Source organism: Marmota monax, unplaced genomic scaffold (genome assembly GCF_021218885.2).
Source record: "Marmota monax isolate L192 unplaced genomic scaffold, Marmota_monax_Labrador192_F-V1.1 WCK01_AAM20220418_F8-fsc00318, whole genome shotgun sequence".
Classification (NCBI taxonomy): domain Eukaryota; kingdom Metazoa; phylum Chordata; class Mammalia; order Rodentia; family Sciuridae; genus Marmota; species Marmota monax.
Genome location: NW_026692274.1, coordinates 39,856 through 66,637, shown reverse-complemented (window position 1 = coordinate 66,637; position 26,782 = coordinate 39,856).

Here is a 26,782-nt window from a genome sequence, read left to right as displayed (position 1 = left end):
TTCCCCTAAACCTAATCCTAACCCTAACAATAACCCTAACCCTAGGCCTAACCCTAACACTAACCCTAGCGCTAATCCTAGCACTAATTTAGCCCTAAACCTAACCCTACCCCTAACCTTAGCCCAAAGAGTAACTAAACTTTTAACCTAACCCTGTTTCTAGTTCTGACAAATCTGTCATCATAACGTTAACTCTAGACCTAAACGTAGTCCTAAACCTAGCCATAGCCCGAAACCTAATTCTAACCATAACAATAAATCTAAGCCTAAACTTCACCCTACCATTAGCCCTAACACTATCGCTAATCATAAAAGTAGCCCTAATCCTAAGCCTAGTTCTAAAACAAAACTGAGCCATAGCCCTATCCCTAACCCTACCTAACCTTATACCTAGACCTGACATTAGCTCTACCCCTAGCCCTAATCCTAGTTCAAAACCCAGCATTAATCCTTACTCTGATCATAACCCCAACCCTATCCCTAATTTTATCCCTTGCCCTAGCACTAAACATAGCTGTAACATCATACCTTACCATAACACTAACACTAAACTTAATGCTAGCCCTAAACCTAGGCCTAAACCTAACACTAACCATAGCACTTATACTAGCCCTAATTTGGCCTAACACTAAACCTAACCCTATCCTTAAGACTAACTATAACTCTCACCCTAGACCTATCCCTATTTCTAAACTTATCCCTTACCATAACCCCAACTTAGCCCCAAACTTAGCCCTAATATTTGCCCTATGCCTAAAGCTGGATGAAACACAAAACTTAAGCCTAAATCTCACCCTAACACTAGCCCTGTCCATAATGCTAATTGGAAAACAAGCCCTAACCCTAACTTAGCCCTAAAACAAAACTAAGCCATAAACCTAACCCTAACCCTTATCCTAAACCAAACACTAATCCTAAACCTAGCTCTAAATCTTGCCATGATTTGAGTGCTAAACCTAACCCTAGGAATAACTCTGACCTTGATTTGGATAATAAAATCAACCATTACTTTAAACATTGTCTTAATTATAAATCAAAATGTAGCCTTAATCTGAAATTAAGTTCTTTCATTAGCTGTACCCTAATGCTAACATATATCCTAGTGTTAATCTGAGCCCTAACCCTAGGTTTAACTCTAAGACTAACCCTAAACATAACCCTATCCCTAAGCCTGTCCCTAATCCTAATCCTACCTCTAATCCTATCCCTTACCTAAGCCAAACGCTCACCCTAATGCTACCCTAGTCCTAACACTAATCCTTAGCCTATCCCAAACCCTAACTCTATTAGTAGTCCTAAACCTAGGCCTCATTCTAGCTCTAGCCATAACCCTAACCCTGACCCTTATTCTGACCCTAACACTAATCCTAGATCTAAACCTGAAACTTACCCTAAACTGGACCCTAACTCTAACCCCTACTGGTAAACCAATACTTAAACCTAACAGTAACACAAGCACTATACCAAACCTAATCCTAAATAGAGTCATAAATATAGCCCTAGCCCTAAACACAAACCTTGAACTAGCCCTAACAATAACCCTTAACCTAACACAAAGACTAACTGTATCCATAGACCCAATTCTATTCCTAATTATGGCCCTAACCCTAACCCAAACACTTATGATTACCCTAACAGAAATCCTAGCTCTAAACCTTATCCTAACCCCAAACCTAACCTTAACACTAGACTTATCCATAACCCTAACCCAAAAACTAGTCATAACCATAATCCGAGCACTTACAATACCCATAGCCCTAATGCTAACCGTAAACATCACAAAAACCTAGCCCTTATACTAGCCCTAAACCTTGCACACTAATTGTAACCCTAAACATAACCCTAGACCTAAACCCAACCCTAACCCTAACCCTCGCAGTAGTCCTAAACCTAGCTCAAACTTTAACACTTTCCCTAAACATAACACAAACCCTAACCCTAACCCTAGCCCTGACTCTAACGCTAACATCGCCCTAGACCTAACCCTAACTCAAACCCTAATACTTACCCTAAATCTAATTCTGACACTAACCCTAGTCCTAAACCTAACCCTAGCCATAAACTTAACCTTAATTCTAGCCCTAACTTTAGCTCTAACCCTATCCATTACCATAAAGATAAGCCTAAACCAAATGATAACCCTAGGCCTAAAGCTAACCCTATCGCTAACAGAACCCTATCCATTACTCTGACATTAGTCCTACACGTAACCCTATCCATTACCCTCATCCTAAACCAAATCCTAATGCTAATACAAGCCTTAATCCTAAACCTTAACCTAAAGCAAACCATACCCGGACCCTGACCCTAATAAAACACCTAGCTCTAAACCTGACCCTTACCCTAAACCTAACCCTTACACTAGACCTAGCCATAACATAACCACAAAACTACCACATACTTTGAACCTATACCTGACATTAGCCCTAGCCCTAATATATACCCTCAATCTGTCACTAAACCTAGCCTTAATCCTAACCCGAAACCTAACACTAGCCCTAAATCAAATTCTAACCCGAACCCTAGTTCTAAACCTAGCTGTAACCCCATCCCTTCCCCTAAATCTAACTCTAACCCTAACAGTACCACTAATCATAACCCTAGCCTTAACCCTAGGCCTAACCCTAACTTTAACGCGAGCACTTATCCTAGCTCTAATTTAGCCCTAACCATAATCCTACCCCTAGCCCTCACCCAAAGAATAATTCTTTCTTTTTTTAATTTTTTTATTGGTTGTTCAAAACATTATAAAGCTCTTGACATATCATAATTCATACATTAGATTCAAGTTGGTTATGAACTCCCAATTTTACCCCAAATACAGATTGCAGAATCACATCTATTACACATCCACATTTTTACATAATGCCCTATTAGTAACTGTTGTATTCTGCTACCTTTCCTATCCTCTACCATCCCCCCTCCCTCCCCTCCCATCTTCTCTCTCTACCCCATCCACTGTAATTCATATCTCTCCTTGTTTATTTTCCCATTCCCCTAACAACCTCTTATATGTAATTTTGTATAACAATAGGGTCTCCCTCCATTACCATGCAATTTCCCTTTTCTCTCCCTTTCCATCCCACCTCATGTATCTGTTTAATGTTAATCTTTTCTTCCTGCTCTTCCTCCCTGCTCTGTTCTTAGTTGCTCTCATTATATCAAAGAAGACATTTGATATTTGTTTTTTAGGGATTGGCTAGCTTTACTAAGCATAATCTGCTCTACTGCCATCCATTTCCCTGCAAATTCTATGATTTTGTCATTTTTTAGTGCTGTGTAATACTCCATGGTGTATAAATGCCACATTTTTTTTATCCATTCATCTATTGAAGGGCATCTGGGTTGGTTCCACAGTCTAGCAATTGTGTATTGTGCTGCTATGAACATCGTTGTAGCAGTATCCCTGTAGTACGCTCTTTTAAGGTCTTCAGGGAAAAGTCCAAGAAGGGCAAAGCTGGGTCAAATGGTGGTTCCATTCCCAGCTTTCCCAGGAATCTCCATACTGCTTTCCAGATTGGCCACACCAGTTTGCAGTCCCACCAGCAATGTACAAGAGTACCAATTCTAATCGCACCCCAGTCCTATTTATGGTTCTAACCCTTTTCTTTACCATAACCCTAACACTAGCCGTAACCTTAATCCTAATGCAGACCCTAGCCCTAAACCTAGATCTAACCATAACAATAAATCTAAGACTAAACACCATTCTACCACTGGCCCTAAAACTATTGCTAATGTTAAAATTAGCCCTAAACCTAGCCCTAGCTCTAAAAATAAACTGAGCCATAGCCCTAACCCTAACCCTAGCCTAACGATAATGCTAGACTTCACATTAGCCTATCCCTAATTCTAACCTTAACCCTAAAACAAAACCTAATCCTACACCTAGCCTTAATCCTAGCCCTATTTCGAGTCCTATCACTAACCCTGATTAGTAGCACTGATTCTAAATCTGACCCTAACACTAACCCTATCTCTAATCATCTCCCTAAACCTAAACCTAATCTAAACACAAGACCTTGACCTAGAACTAATGCTATCTCTAAAACTAGCTCTAATCTTAACTCTAGTTTTTACAATAGTCATAGTCCTACCTTATCCCTAACCTAACCCCAAACCTAGCCCTAATCTGAGCCATAACCCTACATTTTACCCTATTCCTCACCCTAACACTAGCCCCAACACTTAATCTAAACCTAACCCCAAAACCAAACTTTGAACTAACCCAAACAATGACCTTAATACTAACCATAATTTTAGCCATAACACTAGCTCTAATTTAATTTATTACCTTAACCTAACCCTAACCGAATTTTAACCCTAGGCCTAATACTAACCATAGCTCTTACCTAAGAATAACTCTAGCCCTAAATGTAACTCTAATCCTATCCATTACCATAACAATAATGCTAACTGAATTCTATCCTTAGGCCTAACCTTAACACTATCCCTAAACCTAAGGCTGTCCATTACCTTAAACTTAAACTGAACCCGAAACCTAACCATATACATTACAATAACCCTAACACTAACTCCAATGCTAATTTGAGACTTAACCCTAAACCTGATTCCTACCCTAATAATATCCTAGCTGCAAGGCTGACCCTAATACTCAACCTAACCCTTAAATTATATCTGGCTATAAACCTAACCCTAAAACTATCCCTAACCATAACCCTATACCTGACATTAGCCCTAGCCATAATCCTAGCCCTAACCTTTACACAAATCCTAGCCCTAATCCTGGCACTAAAACTAGCCTTAATCCTAACAATAACCTTAACCCTATCCCTATCCCTAATTTTATCCTTTGACCTAGCCCAAATCTTAGCTATAACATCATAGCTTGCCCTAACCCTAACACTAAAACTAGGCCTAAACCTAACACTAACCCAAGCCCTAATTTATCCCTAACTCTAAATATAACCCTATAGCTAGCCCTAAGAATAACTCTCTCACCCTAGCCCTATTCCTAGTTCTAAACATATCCCTCACTTCAACCCAAACTCCAGCCATATCCCTAGCCACAACCTTAGCCCTAAATTTTGAGCTAGCACTAAACATGAACATTAATCTAACCTTAAGCCTAAAGCTCACCCTAAAACTAGCCCTGAACTAATGCTAATTGGAAAACTAGCCCTAACCCTAACCAGGCCCTAAAACAAAATTGAGCCATAAACCTAACCCTAACGCTTAAACTAAACCAAACACTAACCCTAAACCTAGCCCTAAACCTTGACATAATTTGAGTGCTAAACCTAACCATAGGAGTAACCCTGACCCTGACTCAGATCCTAACACTAACCCTAGCTCTAAACATTGCCTTAATGCTAAACCATGAAGTAGCCCTAATCAGAAATTAAGTTCTTTCATTAGCCATAGCCCTAATGCTAAAACATATCCTAGTGTTAATCTGAGCCCTAACCCTATTCCTATCCCTATCTCCAATCCTAACCCTATCTCTAATCCTATCCCTTACCCTAAGCCAAACCCTCGCCTTAATGCTACCCTAGTCCTAACACTAATCCTTAGCCTATCCCAAACCCTAACTCTATTACTAGTACTAAACCCAGGCCCCATTCTAGCTCTAGCCATAACACTAACCCTGACCCTTATTCTGACCCTAACACTAACCCTAGATCTAAACCTGACACTAACCCTAAACCGGATGCTAAATTAACCCCTACCGGTAAACCAATACTTAAACCTAACAGTAACACAAGCACTATACCAAACCTAATCCTAAATAGAGTCATAATTATAGCCCTAGCCCTAAACACAAACCTTGAACTAGCCCTAACAATAACCCTTAACCTAACACAAAGACTAACCGTATCCATAGACCAATGCTATTCTTAATTATGGCCCTAACCCTAACCCAAACACTGATGATTACCCTAACAGAAACCCTAGCTTTAAACCTTATCCTAACCCCAAACATAACCCCAACACTAGACTTATCCATAACCCTAACCCCAAAACTAGTCATAACCATAATCCGAGCACTTACAATACCCATAGCCCTAATGCTAACCGTAAACATCACACAAACCTAGCCCTTATCCTAGCCCTAAATCTTGCCCCCTAATTGTAACCCTAAACGTAATCCTAGACCTAACCCTAACCCTAACCCTAACCCTCACCCTAGTCCTAAACCCAGCTTAAACTCTAAACTTTTCCCTAATCAAAACACTAACCTTAAACCTAACCTAAGCCCTGAATCTAACCCCGCCCCTTGCCCTAGACCCAACCCTAGCTCAAACCCTAATACTTACCCTAAACATAACCCTGACACTAACCCTAAGACTAAACCTAACTCTAGCCATAATCAAAACCTTAACAGTAGCCCTAACCTTAGCTCTAACCCTATTCATTACCCTAAAGATAAGCCTAATCAAAATGCTAACCCTAGGCCTAATTTTAACCCTATCACTAACAGAACCCTATCGATTACTCTGACATTAGCCCTGAAACTAACCCTATCCATTACCCTAATCCTAAACCAAACCCTAATGCTAATACAAGCCTTAACCATAAACCTTAACCTAAACCAAACCATACCTGGACTCCGACACTAATAAAACACCTAGCTCTAAACCTGAGCCCTACCGTAAACCTAAACCTTACACTAGACATAGACATAACCTAACCATAAAACTACCACTTACTTTCAACCTATACCTGACATTAGCCCTAGCCCTAACACACATCATCATCCTGGCACTAAACCTAGCCTTAATCCTTACCCGAACCCTAACCCTAGCCCTAAATCAAATTCTAACATGAACCCTAGCTCTAAACCTAGATATAACCTCATCCCTTCCCCTAAATCTGACCCTAACCCTAATCCTAACACTACCATAACCCTATCTCTAACCCAAAATTTAACCCTAGTGCTAATTCTAGCCCTAATTTAGCCCTAACCTTAAACATACCATAACAATAAATCTAAGCCTAAATCTCCTTCTAACACTAGCCCTAAAACTATCGCTAATCTTAAAACGAGACCTTACCCTAGCCCTAGCTCTAAAACAGAACTGAGCCATAGCCCTAACCCTAACCCTAGCCTAAAGATAATGCTAGACCTGACATTAGTCCTATCCCTAATTTTTAACTTCACCCTAACACAAAACCTAACCCTACACCTAGCCTTAATCCTAGCCCTAATTTGAGTCCTATACCTAACCCTAATCAGTAACACTGATTCTGATTCTGACCCTAACACTAACCCTACCTCTAATCATCTCCATAATCCTTAACATAATCTAAACACAGGACCTTGACCTAGACCTAATGCTAACTCTAAAACTAACCTTAATCTTATCTCTAGTTCTTACAATAGCCATAGTCCTACCTTACCCCTAACCTAACCCAAAACCTACCTCTAATCTGACCGCTAACCCTAACTTTAACCCTGTCACTAACCCTAACCCTAGCCCTAACAATTAACCTAAACCTAACCCAAAAACTAAACCTTGAACTAACCCGAACCATGGCCTTAATCCTAACCATAACCCTAGACCTAACCCTAGCTCTAATCTTATTTATTACCCTAACCATATCCCTAACCGAATTTTAACACTAGGCCAAAAATTAACCATAGTCTAACCTACCAATAACCCTCACCCTAACTGTAGTTACACTCCTATCCATTACCCTAATCATAACCCTAACTGAACTCTATCCTTAGGCCTAAACTTAACACTATCACTAACCCTAAGGCTGTCCATTACCCTAAACCTAAACTGAACCCTAAATCTAACCATATCCATTACTCTAACCCTAATACTCACCCTAATGTTAACTTGATCCCTAACCCTAAACCTTAACCTAACACATACCCTAACCCTGATTCTGACCCTAATAATACCCTAGCTGCAAAGCTGAACCTATCACTCAACCTAACCCTTACCAAAGATCTGGCTATAAACCTAACTCTAAAACTATCCCTAACCATAACCCTAGACCTGACATTAGCCCTAGCTATAATCCTAGACCTATTCCTAACACAAAACCTAACCCTAGTCCTAGCACTAAGCATAGCTTTAATCCTAATAATAACTTTAACCCCAGCCCTATAACTAATTTTATCCCTTGACCTAGCCCAAACGTAGCTGTAACATCATATCTTACCCTAACCCTAGCACTAAAGCTAGGCCTAAACCTAACACTAATCCTAGCACTAAACCTAGCCCTAATATAACCCTAACCCTAAAACTAACCCTAGCCCTAGTCCTAATAATAACTCTGTAACCCTAGCTCTATCCCTAGTTCTCAACCTATCCCTTACCATAACACAAACTCTAACCCTATCCCTAGCCCCAACCTTAGCTCTAAGCTTTGCCCTAGCCCTAAATGTGAATATAACCCAAACCATAAGCCTAAAGCTCACCCTAACACTAGCCCTGTCCCTCATGGTATTTGGAAAACTATCCCTAACCCCAAACTAGCCCCAAAAAACAAAACTAAAAAGCCATAATTCTAACCCTAAACTTTAACCTAAACCAAACACTAACCCTAAACCTAGCCCTAAACCTTGCTATAATTTCAGTACTAAACCTAATTCTACATGTAACCCTGACCCTGACTCGGATCCTAACACTAACCCTAGCTCTATACATTGCCCTAACACTAACCCTAGAACTAGCCCTTAAAAGAAACCAAGTTTTTTCATTAGCCATAGCCCTGAAGCTAACACAAATCCTAGTGCTAATCCAAGCTCTAAACCTAGGTTTAACCCTAAGACTAACCGTAATCCTAACCCTAGCCCTAAAGCTATCCCTGAACCTAATCCTACCTCTAAATCCATCCCTTTCCCTAAGCCAAATCCTGACCCTAATGTTACCTATTCCTAACCCTAATCCTTAGCCTACCCCAATCCCCAACACTATTACTAGTCCTAACCCTAGCCTTCATTCCAGTTGTAACTCTAACCCAAACCCTGACCCTTATTCTGACTTTAACACTAAACTTAGAACTAAACTTAACACTAACCCTAAACCGCACCCTACCCCAACCCCTACCAGTAAACCTGTACCTAAACCTAACAGTAATACTAGCACTAGAGCAAACATAATCCTAAACAGAGTCATAAATCTAGCCCTAGCCCTAAAGAAAAACTTTCCACTAGCCCTAAAAATAACCCTTAACCTAACCCAAATATTAACCATATACTTAGTCCCAACGCTATTCCTAATTCTGGCCCTAACTCTAACCCCTAACCCTAATCCTAGCCGATTGTCCTAATGCTAGCCATAAACAGCACACAAACCTAGCCTTATCCTAGCCCTTAACCTAGCCCCTAACCCAGCCCTAATCATAACCCTAATTGTAAAACTAGCCCTAACCGTACCCTAGCCCTAAAACAAAACCAAGCCATAATCCTAACCCTAACCCTTAACCTAAACCAAACACTAACCTTACACCTATCCCTAAACTTAGCCCTATTTTGAGTCCTAACCCTAACCATAGAAATAACCCTGACCCTGAGTCAGATCCTAACAGTACCCCTAGCTCTAAACATTGCCATAACGCTAACCCTAGATAACTAGCCCTAATCAGAAAACTAGTTCTTATATTAGCCGTAGCCCTAATGCTAACAAAAATTCTAGCCCTAATCCGAGCACTGGCTCTAACCCTAACCCTAACCATACCTCTAACCCATTCCTTACCCTAAACCAAAACCTCACCCTAATGCTACTCTAGTCCTAACTTTAATCCTTAGCCTACACCAAACCCTAACTCTATTACTAGTCCTAAACCTAGCCCTCATTCTAGCTTTAACCCTAATCCTAACCCTGACACTTATTCTGACCCTAACACTAACGCTAGATCTAAATCTGACCCTAACCCTAAACCTAACCATAACACTACCCCTACTAGTAAACCTATACTTAAATCTAACGTTAACACTAGCACTAGACCAAACCTAATACTAAAGAGAGTCATAAATCTAGCCTTAGCCCTAAACAAAAACCTAGCACTAGCCCTAACAATAAGCATTAACCTAACATAAAGACTAAACCTATCACTAGACCAAACGCTAGTTCTAATTGTGGCCCTAACCATAAAACTAACCCTAACGAACGATGACCCTTAATCTAATAGAAACCCTAGCTCTAAACCTTATCCTAAACCAAAACCTAACCCTAACACTAGACTTATCCACAACCCTGACCCTAACACTAGCCATAACCATATCCCTAGCTCTAACATTACCCATAGCCCTAACGTTAGCCTAAACATCTCACAAAACCTAGCCCTTATCCTAGCCCTAAACCTAGCCCTAATCATAACACTAACCATAACCTTAGACCTAACCCTAATGCTAATGCTTACCCTAGACCTAAGCCTAGCTCAAACTCTAATCCTTAGTCAAAACATAACCCTAACCCTAAACCTAACCCTAGACCTGACTCAAAACCTAAACCTCACCCTAGGCCTAACCCTAGCTCAAATGCCTACACTTACCCTAAACCTAACCCTAACATTAACCCTAGACCTAATCCTAACCCTAACCTTAAACTGAACCTTAAGCCTAGCCCTAACCTTAGCTCTAACCCTATCTATTACCCTAAAGTTAAGCCTAATCCAAATGCTATCCCTAGGCATAACGATAACACTATCAGTAACACTAACCCTATCCATTACTCTAAAACTTACAGGAACCATAAACCCAATTCTATCCATTACCCTAACTCTAACCCTAACCCACAGCTAATTCAAGCATTAACCCTAAATCTTAACCTAAATCAAACACTACTGGGACCCTAACCCTAATAATACACCTAGCTCTAAACCTGACCCCTACACTAAACCTAACCCTTATACTAGACATAGCCATAACCTAACACTAAAACTAATACTAACCGTGAACCTAGACCTGACATTAGCCCCAGCCCCAATCCTAGCCCCAGCCCTAACACAAACCCTCAGCTTAACCCTAGGCTAGACTTAATCCTAATGCAAATCCTAACCTTAGTCCTAACCCTAATTCTAACCCTCATCCTAGCCCTAAAGCTAGCTATAACCCTATCCCTTCCCCTAAACCTAATCCTAACCCTAACACTAACCCTAACCTAGGCCTAATCCTAACACTAACCCTAGTGCTAATCCTAGCCCTAATTTAGCCCTAAACCTAAACCTACCTCTAACCCTAGCACAAAGACTAACTTGAACTCTCGCCCTAGCCCTATTTCTAGTTCTAACCCTATCCGTTACCATAACCCTAACACTAGCTCTAACCTTAGCCTTAACCCTAGCCATAGCCCTAAACCTAGATCTAACCATAACAATAAATCTAAGCGTAAACTTCAGCCTACGACTAGCCCTAACACTATCGCTAATCATAAAACTAGCCCTAACCCTAGGCCTAGTTCTAAAACAAAACTGAGCCATAGCCCTATACCTAACCCTAGCCTAACCTAAACCCTAGACCTGACATTACCCCTATCTCTAGATCTAATCCTAGTTCTAAGCCTAGCCTTAATCCTACCCCTAATTTTAACCCTAACCCTAACCCTAATTTTATCCCTTGTCCTAGCACTAAACATAGCTGTAACATCATACCTTACCCTAACCCTAATGCTAACCCTAACCCTAGCCCTAAACCTAGGCCAAAATCTAACACTAACCCTAGAACTATTCCTAGCCCTAATTTAGCCCTAACAGTAAACCTAACCCTATCCCTATCCCTAAGACTAACTCTAACTCTCGCCCTAGCCCTATACCTAGCTCTAAAAATATCCCTTACCATAACCCAAAAGCTAGGCCTATCCCTAGCCCCAAACTTAGCCATAACCTTCGCCAAGGCTTAAAACTGGATCTAAAACTAAAATTAAGTATAAACCTCACCCTAACACTAGCCCTAACCCTAATGCTTATTGGAAAACTAGCCCTAAATCTACCCTAACCCTAAAACAAAACTGAGCCATAACCCTAACCCTTAACCTAAACCAAACCCAAAAGCTACACCTAGTCCTAAAAATAGCCCTAATTTGAGTCCTAACCCTAACCCTAGAGATAACCCTGACACTATAAAACTAATCCTAGCTCTAAACATTGCCCTAACACTAACCCTAGAACTAACACTAAACAGAAACCAAGTTCTTTCATTAGCTGTAGCCTTAATGATAACACAAACACTAGCCCAAATCCGAGACCTAAACCTATTTTTTAACTCTAACCCTAACCCTAACCTTAGCCCTAAACCTAACCCTAACCCTACCTTAAACCCTATCCCTTTTCCTAAGTCAAACTCTAACCCTAATGCTACCATAGTCCTAAAATTAACCGTTCGCCTACCCCAAACCCTAACTCTATTACTAGTCCCATCCTATCCCTCATTGTAGCTCTAAACTTAACCCTAACCCTGACCTTTATACTGACCCTAACACTAAACCTAAGTCTAAACCTGACCCTAACACTAAACCGAAACCTAACACTTCCCATACCGGTAAAACTATACTTAAACCTAACAGTAACACTAGCACTAGATGAAACCTAATCCTAAATATAGTCATAAATCTAGCTCTAGCCCTAAACAAAAACCTAGCACTAGCCCTAACAATAACCGTTAACCTAACTTAAAGACTAACCCTATCCCTAGACCTAATGCTAGTCGTAATTCTGGCACTCACCCTAAACCTAACCCTATCCTGAAAATGACCCTTAACCCTAAACAAATTCTGGCTCTAAACCTTATCCAAACCCAAAATCTAACCCTAACACTAGACATATCCATAACCCTGACCCTAAAACTAGCCATAAGTATATTCCTAGCTGTTATATTTCCCATAGCCCTAATGTTAGCCCTAAACCTCACACAAAACCTAGCCCTTATCCTAGCCCTAAACCTAGCCCTAATCATAACCCTAACCATAATCCTAGACCTAAGCCTAATCCTACACTCGCCCTAGCCCTAAACCTAGCTCAAACTCTCACCCTTACCCTAAATATAAACCTAACCCTAACCCTAGCCCTGACTCTAAACCTAACCCTCACCCAAGACCTAACCCTAGCTCAAATGCTAATAAACTTATCCTAAAACTATGCCTGACACTAACCCTAGGCCTAACCCTAACATTTGCCCTTATTGTAACCTTATCCCTAGCCCTAACCTTAGCTCTAACACTATCCATTACCCTAAAGATGAGCCTAACTCATATGCTAACCCTAGGTGTAATGCTAACCCTATCGCTAACACTAACCCTATCCATTATTCTAAATCTAACCTGAACCCTAAACCTAATCCTATTCATTACCCTATCCATAACCCTAACCCTAAAGCTAATTCAATCCTTAACCCTAAAACTTAACCTAAACCAAACCCTACCCAGACTCTGACCCTAGTAATACACCTAGCTTTAAACCTGACCCTTACCTAAACCTAACCCTTCGACTAGACCTAGCAGTATCCTAAACCTAAAACTAACACTAACCATAAATCTAGACCTGAAATTAGCCCTATCACTAATCCTAGCCCTAGCCCTAACACAAACCCTCATCCTGGCCCTACACATAGCCTTAATCCTAACCCTAGCTCTAACCCTAATTCTAACCCTCTCCCTAGCCCTAAACCTAGCTATAACCCCATCCCTTCCCCTAATTCTAACCCTATCCCTCGGCCTAACACTAACCCTAAACCTAGCCCTAAATCTAGCCCTAATTTAGCCCTAACCCTAAACCTAACCCTAACCCTAGCCCTAAGACTAACTCTAACTCTCGCCCTAGCCCTATTTCTAGTTCTAACTCTATCTGTTAATAACCCTAACACTAGCCCTAAACTTAGCCCTAAACATAGCCATAGCCCTAAACCTAGATATAACCATAACAATAAATCTAAGCCTAAAAATCACCATACCACTAGCACTAACACTATCACTAATCCTAAAAGTAGCCCTAGCTGGAAAACAAAACTGTGACAAAGCCCTAACTCTAACCATAACCATAGCATAATCCTAGACTTGACATTAGACCTATCCCTAATTCTTATCCTAATCCTTACACAAATCATAACCCTACACCTAGCCTTAACCCTAGCCCTAATTCGAGTCTATCGCTAACTCTGATCAGTAACACTGATCCTGACTCTGACGGTAACACTAACCCTATCTCTAATCATCACCCTAAACCTAAATCTAATCTACACACTAGATTTAGACATAATGCTAAACTTAACACTAGCCCTAATCATAACCCTAGTTCTAACATTAGCCCTAGTCCTAAATAGCCATAACCTAATTCAAAACCTAGACCTAATCAGAGCCCTAACCCTGGGTTTAACCGTAGCCCTAACCCTAACCCTAGCCCTAATACTTAACCTGAACCTAACCATAAACCTAAACCTTGTCCTAACCCGAAATCTAACCCAAACCATAGCCCTAATACTAACCATAATCCTAGCCCTATTACTAGCTCTAATCTTATCCATTACCCTAACCATAACCCTAACCAAATTCTAACCCTAGACATGACCCTAACCATAGCCCTACCTAACCAGAACCCTAGTCCTAACTGTAGCTCTAATCTAATCTATTACCCTAACCATAACCCTAACCGAATTCTATCCCTAGGCCTAAACCTAAACCTATCCCTAACCCTAAACCTGTTCATTACTCTAAATCTAACCTTAACCCTAAACTTAACCATATCCATTACCCCAACCCTAACACTAACCCTAATGCTAATTTGAGCCCTAAGCCTAATCCTTAACCTAACACATACCCTAACCCTGAGTCTGACCTTAATAATACCCCTAGCTGTAAACCTGACCCTAACCTTCAAACTAACACTTACAATAGACCTGGTCATAATCCTTAGCCTAAAACTATCCCTAACCATAACCCTAGACCTGACATTAGCCCTATCCCTAATCCTAGCCCTAACCCTAACACAAATCCTAGCCCTAATCCTATCCCTATGCCTAGTCTTAATCCTAACCCTAACATTAACCCTAGCTCTAACCCTAATTTTATGCTTTGCCCTAGCCCTAAATGTAGCTGTAACATCATACCTTACCCTAACCCTAATGCTAAACCTAACCCTAGCACTAAACCTAGGTCTAAACCTACAACTAACCATTGCTCTAATCTAGCCCTAATTAGCCCAACCCTAAACCTAACACTATCCCTAGCCCTAAGACTAACTCTAACTCTCGCCCTAGCCCTATCCCTAGTTCTAAACCGATCCGTTACCATAACCCAAACCCTATCCCTATCCCTAGCCCCAACCCTAGCCCTAACTTCACCCTAGCCTTAAACCTGGATCTAACCCTAACATTAAGCCTAAAGCTCAATCCAACACTAGCCCTAACCCTAATGCTAATTGGAAAACTATCCCTAAGAGTACCCTAACCCTAAAACAAAATTGAGCCCTAACCCTAACCCTAACCCTTAACCTAAACCAAACACTAACCCTACACCTAGCCCTAAATGTGGCCCTAACTTGAGTCCTAACCCTAACCATAGAAGTAACCCTGAACCTTACTTGGACCCTAACAGTAACTCTAGCTCTAAACATTGCCCTAAAGCTAACCCTAGAACTAACCCTAATCAGAATCCTAGTTCTTTCATTAACTGTAGCCCTAATGCTAACACAAACCCTTGCCCTATTCCGAGGCCTAAACCTAGGTATAACCCTAAATCTAACCCTAACCCTAACCCAACCCTAACTCTACCTCTAACCCTATCCCTTACCCTAAGCCAAACCCTCACCCTAATGCTACCCTAGTCCTAACAAGAATCCTTAGCCTACCCCAAACCCTATCTCTATTACTAGTCCTAACCCTAGCTCTCATTCTAGCTTTAACACTAACTCTAACCCTGACCTTTATTCTGACTCTAACACTAATCCTAGGTCTAAACCTGACACTAACCCTAAAGCACACCCTAACTCTACCCCTACTGGTAGGCCTATACCTAAACCTAACAGTAACACTAGCAGTAGACTAAACCTAATCCTAAATAGAGTCATAAATCGAGCCTTAGCCCTAAGCAAAAACCTAGCACTAGCCCTAACCATAACCGTTAACCTAATGTAAAGACTAACTCTATCCCTAGACCCAACACTAGTCCTAAATCTGGCTCTCACCCTAACCCTAACCCTAACCCTCACAATGACTGTTACCCTAAAACAAACCCTAGCTCTAAATCTTATCATAACCCAAAACCTAACTAGAACACTAGACTTATCCATAACCCTAACCCTAAAACTAGCCATAACCTTATCCTAGCTCTTACATTACCCATAGCCCTAATGATAGCCATAAACCTCACACAAACGTTGCCCTTATCCTAGCCCTAAACCTAGTCCTTATTGTAACCCTAACCATAAGCCTAGACCTAAACCTAACCCTAACCCTCGCCCTAACCCTAATTCTAGCTCAAACTCTAACCTTAATCTAAACATAACTCTAACCCTAACCCTAACATTAGCCCCTGACTCTAACCCTAACCCTCACAATAGCCCTAATCCTAGCTCAAATGCTAACACTTAACCCAAACCTAACCCTGACACGAACCCTAGGCCTAACCCTAACCCTAGTCCTAATTCTAACCTTAACCCTAGCCCTAACCTTAGGTCGGACCCTATCCATTACCCTAAAGATAAGCCTAACCCAAATGCTAACACTAGGCCTAACGCTAACACTATTGCTAACACTAACCCTATTCATTACTGTAAACCTAACCTGAACCCTGAACCTAACCCTATCAATTACCCTAACCCAAACCCTAGCCCTATTCCTAATGCTAATTCAAGCCTTAACCCTAAATTTTAACCTAAACCAAACCCTACTCGAACCCTGACCCTAATAATACACCTAGCTTTAAACCTGACCCTTAACCTAAACCTAACCCTAAAACTAACCATAACCATGAACCCAGACCTGACATTAGCCCAAGTCCTAATCCTAGCCCTAACCCTAACACAAACACTAGTCCTCATCTTAGGCCGATACCTAGCCTTAATCCTAACCCAAACCCTAACTCTAGCCCTATCTCTAATTTTAACCCTTGCCTTAGACCTGAACTTAGGTATAACCCCATCCTTTCCTCTAACCTTATCAATAACCCTAACGCTAACATTAACCATATCTCTAGCCTAACCATAGGCCTAACCCTAACACTAACCCTAGCACTAATCGTACCTTAAATTTAGCCCAAACCCTAACTGTATCCCTAACCTTGGCCTAAGACTAACTCTAACTCTCCCCCTAGACCTATTTCTAGTTCTAACCCTATCCATTAAAATAAACCTAACACAAACCCTAACATTAGCCCAAACCCTAAGCCTAAACCCTACCCTAGATCTAACTATAACTCTACATTTGACCCTAACCCTAAGCCTAATCCTCAACCTACCACTAGACCTAACACTATTGCTAATCCTAATACTAGTCATAACCCTAGCCTTATCCCTTAAACAAAACCGAGCCATTGTCCTAACCCTAAATGTTAACCTAAACCAAACCCTAACCCTAAACCTAGCCATAACTTCTACCTTTAATTCATGTCCTAGTCCTAAAATTAACCCTGACCCTGATATATTCTAACACTAACCTTAATTCTAAATATCACACTAACCCTAAAGATAGTGCTAACACTAGATCTAGACCAAATACTATCTCTAATCATAACCTCAGTTCTTATATTAGCCATAGCCCTAATCTGAGCCCTAACCCTAAAAGTAAACCTAAACCTAAACCTAGCCCTATCCCTAACCCTAACCCTAAACCTAGGCCTCAACCTAGCTCTAACTGTATCACTTACCCTAAGCCTAACCCTATCCGTAATGCTAACCTTAGTCCTAATCCTAATCCATAGCCTAATCCAAACCCTAACCCTATTACTAGTCCTAACTCTAGCCCTCATTCTAGCTCTAACCCTAAATCAAATCCTTACCCTAACACAAACTCTCAGTCTAAATCTGACCCTAACCTTGAACCAAACCCTAAAACTAGCCCTACTAGTAAACTTATACCTAAACCTAACCCTAACACAAACCCTATATATATGCCTAATCCTAAATATAGCCATAACTCTAGACCTAGACCTAAAAAAATCCTGAGCCCTAGCCCTAACTTAATCCTTAACCAAAGCAAACACTAACCCTATCCCTAGGCCTAACCCTAGTCCTAATTCTGGCTTTCACCTTAAACCTAACTCTAACCCGAACACTGACCCTAGCACTAACACTAAACCTAGCTCTAAACCTGAACCTAATCCTAAACCTAAACCTAACTCTAGACATAGCAATAACCCTAACCCTAAAACTAGCTCTAATCAGAACCCTAGATCTTACATTACATATAGCCTTAACCCTGGGCCTAACCCTAACACAAAACCTAGCCCAAATCCGATGCCTAATCCTACCCTAAGCATAACCATAATCCTAAATGTAGTCCTAACCCTAACCCTCGCCTTAGACATAACACTAGCTAAAAGCCTAATCCTTAGCCTAAACATAACCCTAGCCCTATTTGTAAACATAAACCTAACCCTACCCCAATCCTAACCTTAACCCTACTGCTAACCCTAGCTCTAACCCTAACATTACCCTAACCCTAATAATAACCCTAGCCCTAAACCTAACCCTATTTCTAACCCTAATCATAAACCTAACCCTCGACCTAACCCTTAACCTAACCCTTGCCATAAACTTAACCCTAAACCTCCCATGAATCAAAACTAAACCTATCCTAAACCTAAATTTAATCATTACCTAAACTTAACACTAAATCTAATCTTACATCTAATCCAATACATTATTCTAAAACTAACCCTAAACCTAATGAAAACCCTAGCCCTAACCCCAACCCTAACCCTAACCATAACCATAACCCTAACCTAGATCTAACACTAAACCTAACACTCCCCCTAGCCCTAACCATAGCTTAAACCCTAACCCTTACCCTAACCCTAACCCTAGCCCTAGCCCTAATCATAACCCTAACCCTATGCCTAACCCTAACATTAAACCTAGCGCTAATCCTAGCCCTAATATAGCCCTATTCCTAACCCTAATCCAAACCCTAGAATTAAGACTAACTATAATTCTCACACAAGACCTATCCCTACTTCTAACCCTATCCCTTACCATAACCCTTACCCAAGCCCTAACCCTAGTCATTGCACTATCCTTAGCCCTAGCACTAAGTCCAGATCAAAACCTACCTCTAAAACTAACCCTAACCTGATGCCTCAACCTAACCCTGAAATTAGCTCTAACCCTAATGCTAATCCTAAAATTAGCGCTAACCCTAGCCCTAGCCCCAAAACAAAACTGAGCTATACCCCTAACACTAACCCTTACCCTAGACCAAACCCTAACCCTACACCAACACTAACCCTACCCCTAATTTGAAACCTAACCCTAATCCTAAATCTAAATGACCCTGACTCATATCCAAACACTAAACCTAACTCTAAACATCACCCTAACCTTAAACCTAACCCTATTACTAGCGCTAGCCCTAAACTTAACCCTAAAACTAATCATAATCCTATTTCTTACAATAGCCATAACCATAACACTAGCCCTAACCCTAATACAACTCTAGCCCTAATCCAAGCCCTAACACGAGATTTAAACCTAAACCTAACTCTAAAATTAGTTCTAATCCTAGCTGTAACCCTATCCCTTACCCTAAGACAAACCCTCACCCTAATGCTAACTGTATTCTTAGCACTAATCCTTAGCCTAACCAAAACCTAACTCTATAACTAGTCCTAACCCTAGCCTTCATTCTAGATCTAACCATAACCCAAACCCTAACCCTATCCCTGACCATTATTCTGACCCTAACACTAATCTTAACTCTAAATCTAAACCTCACCCTAAACTGAACACTAACACTAGCCCTAAAGGTAACCTTATACCTAAACCTAACCCTAACTCTAGCCCTAGACCTAAATGTAATCCTAAATCTAGCTATAACTATAGCTCTAGACCTAAAGAAAAGCTAGACCTAGCCTTAACCATAACCCTTAACCTAACCAAAACTCTAATCCTACCTCTAGACCCAACTCTAGTCCTAATTCTGGCTTTAACCCTAACCATTACCCTACCCGAACATTGTCCCTGACACTAACACTAACCATAGCTTTAAACTTCACCCTAACCCCAAAACTAACCCTAAAACTACGCCTAGCCCTAATGTTAACCATAAAACTAGTCTTAATCATTACTCTAGCTTTTACATTAGCCATAGCCCTAACCTATCACAAAACCTAGCCCTCATCCAAGCCCTACCTTAGCTTTAACCCTAAAGCTCACCCTAACAATAACCCTAGCCCTAACTATAACCCTAAGCCTAGACCTAATCCTAACCATAAACCTAGCCCTAACCCAAGCTCTAACCCTATTCATTACCCTAAGATAACTATAATCCTTATGCTAAAACTAGGCGGGACCCTAATCCTAGCACTAGCCTTAACCCTATCCATTAACCTACACCTATCCTGAACCCTAAACCTAACTTTGTCATTACCCCATCCCTAAACATAAGACTAATTTGAGCCCTAAACTTAAACGTTAACCTAACCCTAATCCTAAACTTGACCCTGACTCTAATAATACCCATAGCTCTAAACCTGACCCTAGCAAGAAACCCAAACTTTACAATAGATTTAGCCATAAACCTAACCCTAAAACTATCCCTAACCATACCCTAGACCTGACATTAGCCCTAGCTCTAATCCTAGCCCTAACCCTAATACAACAGTTAACCAACATCCTAGCCATGAACCTTGCCTTAATCATAAACCTAACCCTAATATTAATCCTAACCTAACCCTGAATCTCACCCTAGTCCTAAAACTAGCTATATTCCCATCCCTTACCCTAAATCTAACCCTAGGCCTCAACCTAACACTAACCCTAGCCCTAAACCTAGGACTAAACCTAACACTGACCCTAGCCCTAAGACTAACTCTAACTCTCACACTAGCTCTATACCTAGTTCTAACCCTATCCCTTACCATAACCATACAGCTAGCCCTAAACATAGCCCTACCCTAGCCCTATACTTAGCCCTATCTCAAAACCTAGATCTAAACCTAACTCTAAATTTAACTCAAACCCTAAGACTAAAACTAGCCATAATTCTACTCCCATCCCTAACACTTAACCTAAGCCCAAATCTCACACTTACACTAGTCCTAACCCTAAGACTAATCTTAAAACTAGCCCTAACCCTATCCTGAGCCCTAAAATAAAACTGAGTCATAGCCCTAACATAACCCTTAACCTAAACCAAACCCTAACCATAACCTAACCCTAATCTATCCCTAATTATAGTCTAACCCCAACCCTAAAACTAACCCTAACCCTGACTCTGACCATAACACTAACCCTGGCTCTAAACATCAACATCACTGTAAACCTAACCTTAACACTAAACCTAGACCTAAGTCTAACCCTATAACTAGCTGTAATCATAAACCTACTTCATACAGTAGTGGTAGCCTTAACCCTAGCCCTAACCTAACCCAAAACCTAGCCTTAATCTGAGTCCTAAACCTAGCTTTAACCCTAAACTTAAACCTAACCCTAACCCAAACACTAGCCCTAATCCTATACATATCCCTAGCCCTAACCTTAGGGCTAACCCTATCCATTACCCTAATGATAACCCTAACCCTTCTGAAAACCCTAGGCCTAACCCTAACCCTATAAATTATACTAAACCAAACCTAAACCCTAAATCTAACCCTGTCATTACCCTAACCATAAATCTAACACTAATTTGAGCCCTGCACCTAAACACTAACTTAATCCAAACCCTAATCCTGACCCTGATTCCACCCTAGATCTAAACTGGACCCTAATCAAAAACCTAATCATTACACTGGACCAAGCCATAAACCTAACACTTAATCTATCCCTAACTGTAACCCTAGTCCTGAAATTAGCCATAACCCTAATACTATCCATAACCCTAAAACAAATCCTAGTCCTCATCATGGCCCTAAACATAGCCTTAATCATAACTTTAACCCTAACCCTAGTTCTAACCCTAATACTAACCCTCACCCTTGCCCCAAACCTAGATGTAACAACATGCCTTACCCTAAAATAAACCCTAACACTAACCCTAACCCTAGTGGTAACCCTTGCCTTATCCTTAGCCCTAGCACTAACCCTAGATCGAAACTTAACTCTAAATCTAACCCTAACTCGATGCCTAAGCCTAATCTTGAAACTAGCCGTAACCCTAGCCCTATCCTTAAACCTAACACTAACCCTAGCCCTAGGACTAACTCTAACTCTCACTTTAGCCCTATCACTCTTTCTAACCCTACCTTTACCATAACCCTAACCCTAGTCCTAACCCTAGTGCTAACCCTTTTCCTATCCTTATCCCTAGCACTAACCTTAGGCAAAACGTAACTCTAAATCTAGCCCTAACCTGAAGCCTAAGCCTAACCCTAACACTAGCCCAAACCATAACACTAATCCTAAAACAAGCGCTAACAATAGCCTTATCCCTAAAACAAAACCAAGCCATAGCTCTAACCCTAACCATAAACCTAAACCAAACACTAACCTTACACTTAGACTTAATCCTAGCCCTAATTCGAATTGGAAGCCGAAGCCTAAAACTAACCCTGAACCTGACATGACCCTAACACTTCTAGCTCTAAACATCACCCTAACAGTAAACATAACCCTAACACTAAACCTAGCACTAAAAACCTAAACTAGCCCTAATTGTAAACCTAGTACTTGCATTAGCTGTAACCCTAACCCTAGACCTAACATAACCCAAAACCTAGCCCTAATCCGAGCCCTAACCCTAGCTTTAAACCTAACCTAACCCTAACACTAGCCCTAATTGTAACCATAACTACAGCCTTAAACTGATCTCTAAATCTATACATTAACATAACCATAACCCTAACCATAATGATAACCCTAGGCATAAACCTAACCCTATCCTGAATCCTAACCTTTCCATTACCCTAAACCAAACCTGAATCCTGAACCTAACCCTATCATTACCCTAACCCTAATTCTAAAACTAATTCAAGCCCAAACTTGAAACCTTAACCTATCCCAAACCCTAACCCAGACTTGACCCTAATAATACCCCTACCTCTAAACTTGACCACAACCTAACACCTAACCCTTAGCCTAGACATAGCCATAAACCTAACCCTAAAACTATCTTTAACCATAATTCTGGACCTGAAATTTGTTCTAGCCCTAATCCTAGTCCTAATCCTAAAAATACACCTAGCCCTCATCCTATCCCTAAATCTAGCCTTAATCATAACCCTAACTCTAGCCCTACACCTGACCTTAAATCTAACCCTCACCCTACCTCTAAACCTACCTATAATGTCATCCCTTGCCCTAAATTTAAACCTAACCTAATCCTAACTCTAGGCTTAAGATAAACACAAAACCTAGCCCTAATCCTAGCCCTAATTTAGCTCTATCTCTAACACTATCCTAACCCTAGCAATAAGACAAAATCTAACTCTTGCCCTAGCCCTAACCCTATACCTAGTTCTATCCCTACCCGCTACTGTAAACCTAACACTAGCCCTAACACTTGCCTTAAAGTTAGTCCCAGCCCTAAACCTAACTATAAATCTAACCTTTAACCTAAACCTAAGCCCAAAACTAACACTAATCATAACCCTAATAATAATTGTAAAACTAGCCCTAACCCTAATCCTAGCAGTAAACCAAAACCGAGCAATAGCCCTAACCCTAAACCTTAACTTAAACCAAACACTAACACTTCACCTAGACCTAAACCTAGCCCTAATTCGAGTCCTCAGCCTCACCTTAAAACTAATCCTGACCCTGACTCATATCTTAACACTCACCCTAGATTTTAAACACTGCCCTAAACTCAAACCAAACAATAACATTAACAATAGCCCTAATTCAACTCTTAACGCTAACCCTAAAACTAACCCTGACCCTGACTCCTATCCTAACAAGAACCGTAGCTATAGATATCACCCTAACCTTAAACCTAACCCTAGCACTCAAATTACCCCAACCCTAACCCTAAAACTAACTCTAATGGTAACCCTAGTTCTTACATTAGCCTTTGCCCTAATCCTAGCCCTAAACCTAACACAAAACTAGCCCTAAACCAAGCCCTAAACCTAGTTTTAACTCTAATTCTAACCATAACCATAGCCCTAACCCTAGATCTAAATCAATCCCTTACCATAAGTGAAACCCTAAACCTAAGAGTAACCTTAAGCCTCTCTCTAGTCCTTAGACTAACTGAAACTCTAACCCTATTAATAGTCCAAACCCTAGCCTTCATTTTAGCTCTATCCCAAACCCTAACCCTAACCCTGACCCTTATTCTGACCCTAACACTAAACCTAGGTCTAACCCTAACCCCAACCCTAACTCAAAATTTACCATAATCCTATCCCTAGACCTAACTCTGAACCTAACTCTCAGCCTAGCCCTAGCCATAGCTCAGAACCTAACCCTTATGCTAAACATCACCCAAAACCTAATACTAGTTCTAACCCTCACCTTAACCCTATCACAAGACCTAATCCTAACCATAACCCTAGCCCTAACCTTGAATCTAACTGTATCCATCACCCTAAACATAACTCTTACCATAATGCTAACCCTAGGCTTAACCCTCACCCTATCCCTTTCCCCAAACCTATCAATTACCCTAAACCTAACCCTGTCATTATGCTAACCCTAACCCTAATGTTAATGCGAGCCTGAAAACTAACCTCAAACCTAAACCAAACCCTTACACTGGCCGTGACCCTAATAATTCCCCTAGCTATAAACCTGACCCTTACACTAGACCTAACCATAAACCTAACCCTATAATTATTCCTAACCTTAACCCTAGACGTGATATTAACCCTAGCCATAATCCTAGCTCTAACCCTAACACAAACCCTTGCCCTTATCCTAGCCCTAAACATAGCCTTAATTTTATCCCTAACCAAAACCCTAGGCCTGACCCTAACACTAATCCTAGCCCTAATCTTAGCCCTAATTTAGCCCTATCCCTAACCCTAATCCTAACCCTAGCCCAAAGACTAACTCTAACTCTCACCCTATCCCTAACTCTAGTTCTAACCCTATCCCTTACTAGAACCCTAATCCTAGCCCTAACTCTTGGTCTAACCCTAGCCCTATTCATAGTCCTGGCCATAACCCTAGATCTAACCCTAACTCTAAGTGTAACCCTAACCCTAAGTGTAAACCTAAACCTAACACTAGCCCTAATGCTAATGCTATTCCTAAAACTAGCCCTAACACTAGCCTTAGCCCTAAAACAAAACCGAGCCATAGCCATAACCCTAACCCTTAACCTAAACCAAACCCTAACCCTAAACCTAGCCCTAACCATATCTCTAATTCTAGTCCTAACCCTAACCCCAAAACTAACCCTGATCCTGACTCTTACCCTAACACTAACCCTGGCTCTAAACATCATCAACCTAACACTAGACCTAGCCCTAACCCTAATTCTACAACTAGCGCTAATCATAACCCTACTTCATACATTCACTGTAGCCTCAACCCTAGCCCTAACCTAACACAAAACCTAGCTTAAACTGAGTCCTAAACCTAGCTTTAACCCTAAACTTAAACCTAACCCTAACCCAAAACTAGCCTTAATCCCAAACATAACCCTAGCCCTAACCTCAGGTCTAAACCTATCCATTACCCTAACAATAACCCTAACCCTTAAGCTAACCCTAGGCCTAACCCTAAACCTATCCATTACACTAAACCAAACCTAAACCCTAAAACTAACTCTGTCATTACACTAAACATAGACTCTAACCTAACCCAAACCCTAACCCTGACACTGACCCTAAAAATAACCCTAGATATAAACCTGAATCTTACCCTAAACCTAATCCTTACACTGGACCAAGCCATAAACCTAACACTAAATCTAGCCCTAACTATAACCCTAGACCTGACATTAGCCCTAGTCCTAATATGATCCCTATCCCTAACAGAAACCCTAAACCTCCTCCTAGCCATAAATCTAGCCTTAATCATAACCCTAACCCTAACTTAGCCCTAACCCTAATACTAACCCTTGTCCTAGCCCTAAACCTAGCCAAAACCACATCCCTTACCCTAAACGTAACCCTAACTCTAACCCTAACCCTTTTTGTCACAATTTCCCTATACTTAGCCCTAGCTCTAACTTTAAAATCTAACCCTAACTCAATGCATAAGCCTAAAACTAGCCCTAAACCTGATGCTAATTCTAAAACTAGCTCTAACCCTAGCCCTAACAATAACCCCAGCCATAATTTAGCCCTATTCCTAACCCTATCCCTAACCCTAGACCCAAGAATAACTCTAACTCTCACATTGGCCCTATCACTCGTTCTAATCCTATCTCTTACCATAAAACTAACCCTATGCCAAATCCTAGTCCTAACCCTTGCCATATCCTTAGACCTAGCACTAACCTTAGATAAATACCTAACTCTAAATTTAACCCTAAACCAAAGCCTGAGCCTAAATCTAAGACTAGCCCTAACCCTAACACTAATCCTAAAATTTTCACTAACCCTAATCCTGGCCCTAAAACCAAACTGAGTCAAAGCTCTAACCCTAACCCTTAAACTAAACCAAGCCCTAACCCTACACCTAGCCCTAAACCTAGCACTAATTCGAGTTTTAAGCCAAACCCTAAAACGAACCCTGACCCTTACTCTGACCATAACACGAACCCGAGGTCTAAACATCACCCTAACCCTAAACCTAAACCTAACAGTTAACCCAGCCCTAAAACACTAAA